The sequence below is a fragment of the Alligator mississippiensis genome, chromosome 8, assembly GCF_030867095.1.
Source record: "Alligator mississippiensis isolate rAllMis1 chromosome 8, rAllMis1, whole genome shotgun sequence".
Lineage (NCBI taxonomy): Eukaryota > Metazoa > Chordata > Crocodylia > Alligatoridae > Alligator > Alligator mississippiensis.
Window position 1 is genome coordinate 12,173,811 of NC_081831.1, and position 8,289 is coordinate 12,182,099.

The following is an 8,289-nucleotide window of genomic DNA, read 5'->3' on the forward strand; positions in this document are numbered from 1 at the left end:
TGCTTTTTGTACATAGTAAAACCAGAATTTTCGCTATAACTGAAGAATATTAAGCTGGCAAAAAAAGCTGTTGCCCAAGTTTTAGGGTAAAGTAGATGGTTAGGCTTTTACCACCTACCATAACTTCTTTTAGTTCCCTATGCTCCTATCATTAATCCTTCTGTGGTCATATGAGAACAGCTTCTGCAACTGAAGATGCAAGTAATAATATCAGTCTTTGAGCCAAAAGTCACGGGTTTGGAGATTTAAATAGCAGAAAGCGTTAGCAAGATACAGACAGACCTGGCACTCCAGTCTCTCTTTCCTACAAGCAAAAACTGCTTGGAAGAATTATCACGGGCACAACAAACAATACAATAAATGGATGATGGACCAAGAAATCTCATAGATGTTATTTAAACATTAGCATCAGAAAAAGAAAGCTTCTAATTTATTTTTTTTCTTTTGGGTTTAGTGCATCTTTTTAACTAGTTCTAACTCATCTAGTTCTGTCAAGGTTAGTTCTCATCCATGAATAAAGTGTTGCATATGTTTAAAAGTTAATTTATAAAAAACTGTCAGGGTAAACGTTTATCAGAAGCAGGAGTATCTAGGCCAGTGGCTTTCAACCTCTTTAGACTCAAGGCACCCATCACTGGACTCAACAGATCCCTCCAAAAATGCCAGCTCTTAGCTTTCACTTGGTCTTTGACTATGGAAAAATAAAAGCAGTTCTTCTGTTGCAGAGAACTTAGAAAGCCCACAATAGGTCAGACTGTTTTTGATGCTATGGATTCCTACATGAAATCTCTGGATTTATCTTGCAAATCATATGCAAGTGCTCCCTTAACAATGCTAATATTGTACAACACACTGCGTCACCCTTAAAAGGATCACACGTCACCCCATGGTGGTTGAGAACCATTGTCTAGATCATAGATTTCTCAGGTAGGGGTTATTGTCTGCACAAACTTGCAATAAGTACATCTGACCCTTGATTGGAGTCCTTGGGTACTAGCTTAACTGTCAATAGTAAGAGATTCTTCTCCAAATAATTTGAATAACTGTTCTAAAAAAGGAAGTGTTTCTCATAAGTGGTGATCTTACATTTAGGGTTTTCCCAAATTCATTCCTTTTCACCTTTTCATTCCTAGTTCCCACACTGAAGAAAAAGGCCTCCATCGTAGTAAGTACCATCCATTGGCTAAGAAGAGTTACCTGCTTCTTACCTATAGTTTGTTCACTCTGCTTAAATTGCAAAACATGCAGCTTTGTTTCTTGGAGTGTCCTTCCAGGGCTGGTTGTGAAGCTCCTGGAGTCCCTGGATCCCTCATTTTGTGGACAATCACCCCTCCAGTTGCCTGCTATGCCTTGATTTTGATTTTTTTACTTTTATGTGAGGGAGGCTGCCCCAGGGCTTCCTAAATTGCTGTCTTAAATGACCACCAGGTACTATGGTCACTGTCTTATGGGCTAATTGCATGGCTCCATTCCAACTGTACACCATGCCCCATGCTTTGCAGATGGCATCCTCCTTAATATTCTCTTCCACTTAGCCCAGGGGCGGGCAAAATGCGGCCTGGGGTCCAGGGAAGTCATTTGCCTCTCTCCCCCCCACTCTGCAATAAAAGCACTACCTAGCTAGCTCACAGAGGTATTGTGAGAACCAAGTCATTAATGTTTGAAGCAAAAAGCTTTATATATAGAAGTCAAGAGCTTTCCATCAGCTCCAGCGCCATTGGCTCAAGAAGTCATGACGTAACTAGGAGAAAGGCAGGGATTTTTACGGGCGATATCTTTTATTGATCTAATGGCTAGGATTTCAATAGCTTGTGTAAGTCTATCCCAGCCATGCAGTTGGTCGAATAAGAGCTCTCTCACCAAAATCCCTGCCTTTTGCCTGTTTCCTCGACTGTAATGGCTACAGCATGAAATAAGTACTTTTTCCAGTCTAAGACTGACAAGGTCTTTGAGATGCTCATTAATGAACCATGAAAAATTGTTAGAGCAGTGGTGTCTACAGTTGGCCTTACCACACTGAACAAGAAGGAAGGAGTGTCATGAGCCATTATGCCCATTGTAAATCCAGCCCAACCTACTGACTACTATCAACAAAATAACAAAGAAGACAAGCAGCAGCTATTTAGTGATGAGTTCTTGGCCTAGCCTATAATAAAATACATTAAAGCTTCCATTTCTTGTAAAGGAGGCCCCAGTAGCCTAATGGCTAAGGCACTAGCCCTTTAAGCTAGGGATTGTGAGTTCAAGCACCACCTGGCTTAAGAAGAGCTGCTGTGACTCTAAGAAAGAGCTGTAATGGTAGTACTATTTATATTCCTCACCCTTCACTTCCCTTGTTTTTCTGCTGAAAACTCAGAAAAAGGTGGCTCACGTTGACGTTGGAAAGAAGGTGAAAGATCAGTTTCAGGGGTACTGAAGCTCCTTTGGAGAAGAGCAGGTTTTAGATCTGGTGGGAGCAGGGCAATCAGGTCTATAGATCCACACTGATCCTAGGAGCTGGATAAGAGACCAGATCCCTCCCTAGCAGTCCTGGAGAACCCACCCCACAGGCTGCATTAACTCTTTTCTGGATTTCTAGTAGTACATCGAGGGAATATATGTCACCCTTCCCAGGACTCCTGCCAACAGTTCATTAGCCTCTACATAAATACCGACTGAGCCCACTGACATCACTCCCATGCCCAGTGTGCTCCCTCTATTTTATTCCCCAAGCAGTTCTCCACATTTTCCTCTTGAAGCTTACACAAGCATAAAATCTGGACCTAGGGGATAGTGGCTTAGGACTGCTTGACTTGTTCCTTCTTTTCAAAACAGTTCATGTTAATATGAGAACAGCACTGATTCCCCTAGCACAGGGGCGGGCAATTATTTCAGGCGGAGGGCCACTTACTGAGGATTGGCAAGCCATCAAGGGCCACATGACAGGCAGCCAGGGGCAGATAAATATTAATTTTCTAAATTTTTGAGGGGCCCCGTGGGCCGGACAGAATGACCTAGCGGGCTGGATCTGGCCCCAGGGCCGCATTTTGCCTACCCCTGCCCTAACACACGGATCTTTGCATTTCCTAACCCAAATTTAGCTTGATAGACTAAAAGGCTTAAATAGTTGCACTACCAAGGAAATGGTCAGCCTTCTGGCCTGATGTCAGACAGGTCTCTGCCATTATGCCATGCCATAAATGAGCAAAACAGCTGGATAGATGAGTTGGCCTAAAGCCTCCCATGACCTCACTTCCCTGGCTGGCTGTTGTGAGGCTTAAATGAAACTAGATCTTGCTGTGGGTGCGTCTACACATACATTCATGTACCATAGTTATGATGCATTAAATTTAGAATCAATCTAGGGCTCACAAATACAACCACCTTGTGCATTTGATGCTAAATTCCGCTTTCCATGGTGACTCGTTGCACAGGTGCCCTCTAAGCTCGCTGCTCCTGGAGACGAGGCACTACAGAAGAACTGCACCGGAAAGAGAAAGCTTCTTGTCCTAGTCCTTGTTGGGAAAGGGGAGGAAAAGCTTGAGGCTACAGAGCAAGGCTCAGAAGCACTCCCATTTTTGAATAGCAAAGGTATGACAAGGGGGTTCGTGGAATGGCCACGCGGGGGCGATCTGGGCTAAGCAATGGGGAAGCCCTGGTGGTCCCTGGAAGGGGCTTCCCTCTGTTGCTCCCTGCCCAGGACCTGGCCCCAAGCAAACTTTTAGTATCGGCCCCCGCTTCGCCAGCGATAATGATTTTTTTGTTGCAAAAGTCCTTATCACATCTGCGGTATCGATGTCTGTAAATAGTTTGTTCTCAGTTGATAACATGGCCAGTGCCGTATATGCGCAATAGTAAAGCTTTGGGTTTTTTGCAATTGAATTTTTTTTTTTTTTTCATTTTCAGGCCCCCTTTCTGTCCAGGCCCCAGGCAATCACCCAATTTGCCCATGCCTATGTCTGGGTTTGTGTATGTGTACACATATATATACCCACACAAACATATTATACACACACACACACACACACACACACACAGAGGCAAACATATATTATTTTATATTATATTAATGCACACACATAGATCTCATGCCTGCATCTATCTATCTATCTATCTATCTATCTATCTATGTGTGTGTGTGTATATATATATATGTCTGGCTGATGCATAGATCTCATGCCATACGTACACACACACACACACACACACACATATATATAGGCAGACAAGGTTCCTTGGGTGAATCTGATATTTTTTATTAGACCAACCCAAATAGTTGGAGAATAGTTATTAAGCAAGCTTTACACCCCTGCACACACACACACACACACACACACACACACACACACATATAAATACACACACACACACACACACACACACATATACACATAGTGTGCGTGTGTTATATACTCAAGCAAGCAGACAAGGTTCAAGGTTCTTTGGGTAAATCCGATATCTTTTATTAGATTAACACGAGCACAGACCTTCTGCAGACGCTTCCTCAGCCTGACGAAGGGTGTTTGTACCCAAAAGCTTGCAAAGAAGAATTTTTCCAACTATTTGAGTTAGTCTAATACAAGATATTATCGCATCTACTCGAAGACCCTTGTTTCCCTGTGTCCTTAGACCGATGGGGTTACACACTGACACACACCTACGCAGTGTGTGTGTGTTATATACAGGCTAGGTTCTTTGCGTAGATCTGATATCTTTTATTAGACCAACGGAGTAGTCCTTATATACACGCACACACCACGCAGACATAGATCCGTTGTCCCTATGTGCAGGCTTACATACCCCTCGGGTGTCAGCTGTTATTATTCATGCAAGAGAAGCCCCCCAGCCCGCCGGTGGGTCCTCCCCGCCAGCAAGGAGCCGGAGCCGGCCCGCACCATCTGCAGCGCAGAGAGGACGCCGCTCGCACGTGTCGTAAAAAGAAAACCAGATGCACCCCGAACCCACAATCCCTGGCTTAGGAGGCCAGTGCCTTATCCATTAGGCCACTGGGGCTACGAAAACGAGTGGTGTCACAGCAGCACTTCACCCTGCGGCAGGCGAGGCGGGCGCGAGGTTTTGTGCGCTCCGCACTGTGCAGGCTCCGCGCTCAGCCCAGCGGCCCAAGGGAGGCGCCCCCCCCGCCCCCGCAGGGGCAGAGCGCGCCGCGCGCACAGCACGGCCCGTCCCGCTTCCACACCCTGCGACCGCGTAGCTCAGCGCGCAAGGCGGAGCGCTGCGAGCCGGCACAGCGCGCGTTCGACTCCCGTCATTGCCAAATTCGCCCCCCTTTGCTCCCTTCCACGTTTAGAGAAGCGGGCAGTTTTAAATACCCGCCGCTTCAGAACAAGGAATAGTTTAATCCGCCGGGATTGAACTGCTCGGATTCTTCCACTGTGTTCAAGCAATCATCTGGATAGGGGCAGCTCTACTTACAATTGCACAGCCCCCCCCCCCCCAGCACGGAAACCGCAGCGAAGCGGGTTGTAGCCTTGGTCTAAGGGTCTGCGGGGACCCACAACATACACACAACTAAATGTGTGTGTATGTTATGTGTATAGATGTGATTTTATTAGCTCACCTAAATAGTTGGGGAAGTTGTTCTTTGCAAGCTCTGGGGTACAAACACCCTTCGTGCCTGGCCTGGGGTGTTTGTACCCGAAAGCTTGCAAAGAACAGTTTTCCCAACTATTTAGTTGCTCTAGTAAAAGAGATCACATTTTTAGTATATATACACGTTTAGTTGGGCTAATTAAATAGTCTAATTACATTTATTTTATTATATATGTTTATCTGGTCTAATAAAATCACATTTATACACATAACATACACACACATTTAGTTGGGCTAATTAAATAGTCTAATTACATTTATTTTATTATATACATTTAGTTGCTCTAATAAAAGAGATCACATTTTTAGTATGTACATTGAATTGGGCTAATTAAGTAGTCTACATTTATTTTATATACATTCTGCTGCTCTAATAAAATCACATTTTTGGTATATATACACATTTAGTTGGGCTAATTAAATCGTCTAATTAAATTGATTTTAGTATATACAGTCAGCTGGTCTAATAAAACCACATTTTTAGTGTGTGTATACACACACACACATCTATTTAGTTGGTCTAATTAGTCTAATTACATGTTCGTATATACATTTAGTTGCTTGCTCTGATAAAAGAGAGCCCAGACAGCACCTTGCCTGCCAAAGACCGTCGCGGGCGCTTGCACGGGTTGCACCGCGAACACGATTCTCCGCGTACGATTTAGGCTACACCCGGGGGAGCGGTGTTATCAGACCCCTAAAAGAGATTTTTCAAACGGAAATGAAAACGACGAGCCATAAGAAAGGCTGGGTGCTTTCTTACGAGTCTGTCCTGCAGATGATGTCCTGCAGGTGGGTTTTAAAGACGCCGCTAAGAGCTCGAGACCAAGCCTGGAGGAGGCTGCAGCGGCGCGCTAGAGCTCATCCCCGGCGCACGCTGTCTGCACCACGGCCCCAGCACTGGAGTGTGACCGCGTGGCCTAATGGATAAGGCGTCTGACTTCGGATCAGAAGATTGAGGGTTCGAGTCCCTTCGTGGTCGGATTGTTTTAGTGAAGCCTCAAGTGCGAATGAACAGCTCTCCTTCGAAAGAGAGCCGCATGAAAAGTAGATGTGTATGACGGGGGAGGGAAAAAACCCCACTAGGACAAAAAGAGAAGGAAGGATGGTAGTTTTGGAGTGTGATCTGCCAGTGTGCAAGAAAGTTGCTGATATAGCAAACAGATCCACACAGGCCACCCCATCCCGGTCAAAAATGGTCCCTATGAAAATCAGTCCCTGCTCATAGACATGACTTGCAAGCCCCCGACAGCCCCTGATGCCAGGAGCAGCACAGCAATCTCTATTAAAAATAAGAGCTAGGATGGGCTGGATGGGGAAAAAAGAGGTAATCAATGAGTGTACCAAGGCAGAGCCTGCAGAAATAAAAGGGGAAACTATCTGGATCCTTGTCTTTCAGCTTTGGCTCGGAAGAAGCGGTGGGATGACAAGTGAAGCAGGGAGGAGCAGGAGAACGCACCGCTGATATAGTCACCGCACATGTGGACTGTGCCCAGGATTTACACCCAGAAATCAGTGTGGCTAGGAGAGCTAGGACCCTCCAGATTTAGGCCCTTGCAGAGAAAAAGAGGGTGTTACCTGCAGGATTATTAATTTAGGAAAGAAGGGAGATGACTGGGAATTTTTCTCGGGGCAAAGATGCTGTGCTGGAGCCTCTGCTTCAGGAGTGCTCTGCAATGCAATGCAGGGCCTGCCTGGGCTTGGCTGCAACGTGCAGGGAGAGGCGAGTCTGGCGTGTGCAGGCAGGAGAGAGCACACTGCAGCCTGTATCTGCAGCAAAGACCTTGGTGTCTAACTGGGGAAGGGGCCAGGGGAGCTTGTACACAGCATCACATGTTATGTCATGAAATTCTTTCCTATTAAGCCCCAGTGGCCTAATGGATAAGGCACTGGCCTCCTAAGCCAGGGATTGTGGGTTCGAGTCCCATCTGGGGTGGATAGCTTTTTCTTTGAGCTCAGAAATTATTTCATCCACAAGACACAGGTGGTGCTGTTTTATGCTACCCTCTGTTTGTGCCCACTGCAGTTTCATCTGAATACATATTTAAAGCATCAGTTTTCAGTTGATTGTTCCCAGAAGCAAACGTTTTTCAAATTAAGCTATGACTTCTTTTTTTGGGTTGGGGGGAGAAGGAAACCCAAATCCTGTTACTTAACAGGGACTGAAGCAGACAGTGAGCGATCTCCATCCTCTCAGGATATTCCCTCACTCTATTTAATCCAAATTTTGTTTTACTGGATTTTTCCCAGCTAAAAAACAGGCTTCCTTGCAACAGTCACTGGACAGTCACCTCGCTGGGGGTCACTTGACCCCAGTTGTCTTTTCCTGCCTACTGCAGGGGGGCTGGACCCGATGATCTACACCAGGGGTGGGCAAAATGCAGCCCGGGGGCCAGATGAGGTCCGCCAGGCCATTCTATCCAGCCCGCGGGGCCCCTAAAAATTTAGAAAATTAATATTTCTCTGCCCCTGGCTGCCTATCATGTGGCCCTTGATGGCTTGCCAAAACTCAGTAAGTGGCCCTCCACCCAAAATAATTGCCCGCCCCTCATCCCTTCCAGCCCCTAAAAACTATGAATCTATGAACAGAATGAGAGCATGGGTTTCCTCAAATCAGATGAACTTGGAAACTCTGTTTTAACTCTCCTTTGTGAAGATTACAGTCATTTATCTGTACCGTATAGAATTCATGATGTATCA

The 8,289-nt window shown here is 45.6% G+C and overlaps 2 non-coding genes across 2 annotated transcripts; both read left to right on the plus strand.

Annotated features, from left to right (window-relative positions):
• Positions 1-6,498: 6,498 nt before the first annotated feature.
• On the plus strand, positions 6,499-6,571 carry TRNAR-UCG (transfer RNA arginine (anticodon UCG)). Its single transcript has one exon. It is a non-coding gene; the product is annotated as a tRNA-Arg (tRNA).
• An 881-nt stretch (positions 6,572-7,452) lies between these two features.
• Positions 7,453-7,525, plus strand: TRNAR-CCU (transfer RNA arginine (anticodon CCU)). The gene has a single exon. It is a non-coding gene; the product is annotated as a tRNA-Arg (tRNA).
• Positions 7,526-8,289: the final 764 nt, after the last annotated feature.